Source organism: Psammomys obesus, unplaced genomic scaffold (assembly GCF_907164565.1).
Source record: "Psammomys obesus unplaced genomic scaffold, mPsaObe1.curated_primary_1811, whole genome shotgun sequence".
Taxonomy (NCBI): Eukaryota; Metazoa; Chordata; class Mammalia; order Rodentia; family Muridae; genus Psammomys; species Psammomys obesus.
Window position 1 is genome coordinate 18,188,813 of NW_026587216.1, and position 5,519 is coordinate 18,194,331.

At 43.4% G+C, this 5,519-nt stretch overlaps 1 pseudogene; it reads right to left on the reverse strand.

The window, feature by feature from the left end:
• Nucleotides 1–907: 907 nt before the first annotated feature.
• On the reverse strand, nt 908–2,379 carry LOC129673535 (heterogeneous nuclear ribonucleoprotein A3-like; annotated as a pseudogene).
• Nucleotides 2,380–5,519: the final 3,140 nt, after the last annotated feature.

The following is a 5,519-nucleotide window of genomic DNA, read 5'->3' on the forward strand; positions in this document are numbered from 1 at the left end:
CAACTTTCAAAGGCTGTTTCTCTCCTTTCAGTGTGGATTCTGGCATGGTACTCCAGTTGTCAGGCCAACAAAACAGTGCCTCTTTTTTTCCTACTAAATGATTACAAGGACAAAATTACATAAAAATGCTCAAAGTTTCTGAAAGAGTTAAACAAAAAAAAAAAAAAACTTTATATTTTCTTCCAAATTTTCTTACATGTTTGGTAAGAACTAACTGATGTATAGGTTAAAATTAGAAATTTAAAAATTAATTAATGTTTATTTTTTGGCTTTTTGAGACAGGGTGTCTTTGTACAAACTTGGCTGTCCAGAAACTAGCTGTGTAGACCAGACTTGCCTCAGACTCACAGAGATCCTGAGTACTGGGTCTAAAGGCAAGTCATCGCAGTGGGGATTTTTCTTTTCTTCTTTCCTTCCTTCCTTCCTTCCTTCCTTCCTTCCTTCCTTTCTTCCTTCCTTTCTTCCTTTCTTTTTCTTTTTTTTTTCTGTGTAGCCCTGGCTGTCCAAGAACTTATTCTATAGACCTGGCTGGCCTTGGACTCAGATCTGCCTGTATCTGCAATACAAGTGCTGGGATTAAGGGCATGCGTTATTGTCTATACATTTCTAAAATTGAAAAATCTTTCGTTCTTCTATCACCCACCCCCTTTTGGTTTGTTTGTTTGTTTTTGTTCTAGGAATGGGACTCAGGGACTCACACACACACTAGGTCAATCCACCATTGAACTACATCCCAGCCCTAGGTGAGTCGCTTTTCCACTGGGATCAATTCTAGACTGAAAAGCATATTTCTTTTTATTATTATTATTATTATTATTTTACACTTTATTCACTTTGTATCCCCCCATAAGCCCCTCCCTCCTCCCCTCCTGGTCCCACCCTCCCTACCCCTTCTTCTTTTTTTTTTTTTTTGAAAAGTTAAAAATTCCTTAATTTTTTATTCCTGGTACCACTACCACAATTTTCAGGGCAATATACCTGATGTACTGAAAAGAAAAAGAAAAAGACAAAGCTACAACAGATAAAAGACCTCAGGAATGTACATCTAATTGACACTACATTGCATTAATCAATAGCTGCACTTTTTGCAAACTGTGGCTATGACAGTCCTAAACAAGAAGGGTTTCCTGTTTAAGCTGCAGTAACTTTTCTGACTATGGATCATCATTCCTCCTGTGGCAGATTTTTACAGTTCCTCTAATGCATTTGGGACGATTGTCTCAAAGTAACCTGCAGCTTTCCTGACAACTCCTCGCTCTCTCTCCTGCTAAGAACTGTCGCCTTTTCTGCTGTTTTTTTTTTTAAACCTTCTGCTACCATATCCACCACTTCCACCACCAGATCCATAGCCACCACCATAGGGACTGCCTGAGCTTCTTCCACCAAAACTGCCTCCCTTCATGGGTTCATAATTTGATTGCTGTTGTCCACTATAATTTCCAAAATCTTTATAGTTCCCACCACCACCATAGTTACCTCCACCAAAATTTCCTCCTTCATTGTAACCATCATATCCTCCTCCTCCTCCACCATATCCACCACCTTGGTTTCCAAATCCTGGTCCTCCACCACCATAGCCTCCTCTACTACTGTAACCAGGGCCACCACCATAGTTGCCACCATCACCTCCAAATCCGTTATATCCATCATCACCACCTCCATAACTACCTCTGCTGCCACCACTTCCACCACGACCAAAGTTTCCACCACCACCTCCAAAGTTTCCGCCACGACCCATGAAGTTGCCAGATCCACCTCCACGACCTCTCTGTGATCCAGCAGACTGCATCTCTTGTTTAGAAAAGGCCTTTTTCACTTCACAATTATGCCCAATTATAGTGTGGTATTTTTGAACAACAATTTTATCAACTGTGTCATGATCATCAAAAGTTACAAAAGCAAATCCTCTCTTTTTTCCACTCTGCCTGTCTTCCATAACTTCTATGGTTTCAACCTTGCCATACTTTTCAAAGTAGTCTCTCAGATTATATTCTTCTGTATCTTCTTTAATACCACCAACAAAAATTTTCTTTACCATTAAATGGGCACCAGGCTTCACAGAATCCTCTCTAGAAACGGCTCTCTTTGGTTCCACCACACGCCCATCCACCCTGTGTGGCCGGGCACACATGCAGCATCCACCTCTTCCACACAAGAGTAGTCACAAAACCAAAGCCCCTGAAACGTTTTGTTTGGGGATCTCTCATTACCACACAGTCTGTGAGTGTGCCCCATTTCTCAAAATGTTCTCTTAAGCTATCATCTGTGGTTTCAAAGCTCAGACCACCAATAAACAGCTTCCTCAGCTGTTCTGGTTCCTTTGGATCATGGCCCTCCATTTTGAGACCGGACTCGCCTCTTCCAACTCGAGTTCAATATGGGACCCCCTACCCCTTCTTAATGCATGCCCCTCCCCAAGTCAACTGATAGGGGAGGTCCTCATCTCCTTCCTTCTGATCTTAGTCTATCAGATCACATCAGGAGTGGCTGCATTGTCATCTTCTGTGGCCTGGAAAGGCTGCTCTTCCCTCAGGGGAGGTGATCAAAGGGCAGGCCTATCAGATTGTGTTGAGGCAGTCCCTCTTCCCATTACTATGGAGCCCACTTGGACACTAAACTGCCATGGATTACATCTGCACAGGGGTTCTAGGTTATCACCATGCCTGGTACTTGCTTGGAATATGGGTCTCTGGGAAGACCCTTGTGTTCAAATCTTCTAGTGCTGTTGCTCTCCTTGTGGGGTTCCTGTCCTCTCCATAACCTACTATTTCCCATTTCTTATGTAAGATTCCATGCACTCTGCCCAACAGTTGGCCATAAGTCTCAGCGTCTGCTTTGATAGTCTGCAGGGCAGAGCCTTTCAGAGGCCCTCTGTGGCAGGTTCCTAGGTTGTTTCCTGCTTTCTTCTTCTTCTAATGTCCATCCTCTTTGCCTTTCAGAATGGGGATTGAGCATTTTAGTCAGGGTCCTCTCTCTTGATTAGTTTCTTTAGATGTACAGATTTTAGGTTTATCCTATAAGTCTATATGAGTGAGTATATACTATGTGTGTCTTTCTGCTTCTGGGACAGCACACTCAGGATGATCCTTTCCAGGTCCCACCATTTACCTGCAAATTGCATGATTTCCTTATTTTTCATTGCAGAGTAATACTCCATTGTGTAGATGTACCACAATTTCTGCATCCACTCTTCAGTTGAGGGGCATCTGGGCTGTTTCTAGCTTCTGGCTATTACAAATAAGGCTGATACAAACATGGTTGAGCAAATGTCCTTATTGTGTACTTGAGCCTCTTTTGGGTATATGCCTAGGAGTTGTATGGCTGGATCTTGATGAAGCGCTATTCCTAGTTGTCTGAGAAAGCGCCAAATTGATTTCCTGAGTGGTTGTACAAGTTTACATTCCCACCAGCAGTGGAGGAAGGTTCCCCTTTCTCCACAACCTCTCCAGCATGTGTTGTCACTTGAGTTTTTCATTTTGGCCATTCTGATGGATGTAAGGTGAAATCTCAGGGATGTTTTGATTTGCATTTCCCTAATGGCTAATAAGGTTGAGCATTTCTTCAAGTGTTTCTCTGCCATTCGACATTCCTCTACAGAGAATTCTCTGTTTAGCTCTGTTCCCCATTTTTTAATTGGATTACTTGGTTTGCTGCTTTTCAGCGTCTTTAGTTCTTTATATATACTGGATATTAGCCCTCTCTCAGATAAAGGGTTGGTGAAGATTCTTTCCCAATCTGTAGGCAGTCGTTTTGTTTTGATGACGGTGTCCTTTGATTTACAGAAGCTTTTCAGTTTCATGAGGTCCCATTTATTGATTGTTGATCTTAGAACCTGTGCTGTTGGTGTTCTGTTCAGGAAGTTGTCCCCTGTACCAATGAGTTCTAGGGTATTCCCCACTTTTTTTTTCTAGCTGATTTAATGTGTCTGGTTTTATGTTGAGGTCTTTGATCCACTTGGACTTCAGTTTTGTGCAGGGTGATAAGTATGGATCTATTTTCATTTTTCTACATGTAGACATTCAGTTGGACCAGCACCATTTGTTGAAGATGCTATCTTTTTTCCATTGTATGGTTTTGGTATCTTTGTCAAACATCAGGTGTCCATAAGTGTGTGGGTTTATTTCTGGGTCTTCTGTTCGGTTCCATTGATCCACCATTCTGTTTCTATGCCAGTACCATGCAGTTTTTATAACTGTTGCTCTATAGTACAGCTTAAGATCAGGGATGGAGATACCTCCAAAAGATCTTTTATTGTAGAGGATTGTTTTGGCAATTCTGGGTTTCTTAACCTTGGTGTAACCCTAACCAAGCAAGTCAAAGACTTGTATGAAAAAAGTTTCAAGTCTCTGAAGAAAGAATTAGAAGAAGATATGAGAAGATGGAAAGATCTCCCATGCTCATGGCTTGGCAGGATTAACATAGTAAAAATGGCCATCTTACCAAAAGCAATCTACAGATTTAATGCAATTCCCATCAAATTACCGACACAATTCTTTACAGACCTGGAAAGAAAAATTCTTAACTTCGTATGAAAAGCATATTTCAACTATACCACATCAACATTATGTCTCTAGAGTGTACTCAACTCTGCCATGGGACGTGACCTTCACATATGGGTCCTTTGAAGGATGGGGTCCCACATCCACTTTTCAGGTGAGCATGCGCCGCCAGAATGGTTCTAACGGATCAAATGCAGTGTTAAACTGGATTATGTTTTGTCCGCACCTATGGCAGTGGCAAGCTGTGCTACGACTGTACTTGAGACTTACATTGAGAACCCCACAGAGGCCTCTTGCTGCTGACCGTTGTTGCTTCACGCCAGATCAGAAAACTAGCCTCTCTGAAATCTCATTTGATAAAAGGCCAATGGGAGAATCTCAGAAGGTCCTGAGACTGTTCTGAGCCTGCAGAAGCAGTAGCCCCACCCACTGGGAGCCACCTCACCCACCCCCCCACTCCCCACCCCCACCCAGTGACAGCAGCTGTGGAGAGGCTGGGGGAATCCTGTGAGCCAGGGGGTTCCCAGGGCGACCACCCCCAGCTCCTTCTCCTTTCCTCAAAACAGAAGTGGGGATTTCTTCTTTTGCTGAACAGCCCTTAGGACTTCCCCAGTCTCCTGGGGAGAAGATGCTAATGGGGATCCCCATTATTAGGGACTCCTGAAGCTCCCTTTGCTCTTGACCCCTGCGGGGTGTTTGGAAAGATGCTGCCCCATCTACATTTCATCATGGCCTAACTGTGGGGCTACACCAGGTTGCTTCAGAACCTTCTGGATGACACTTAAACACAGCTGAGATTGAGAACAATAGCCTTAGGCTGTGTAATGAGAAACACAGAAGCCTGTGGTAGGGGGGCATACAGAGTGGGGCATGGCAAGCTTCCGCTCCTTCCTGGCCTTCTCTATGCCCTCCTGCATTCCCCTGCTTACTTTCTGTTTCATTTCTCTTCTCTCTACCTTTTCTGCAGCAGGAAACAGATGGAGTAGAGAGCTTGCTAGGTGCTTCTGAGGCCTTGGGCTT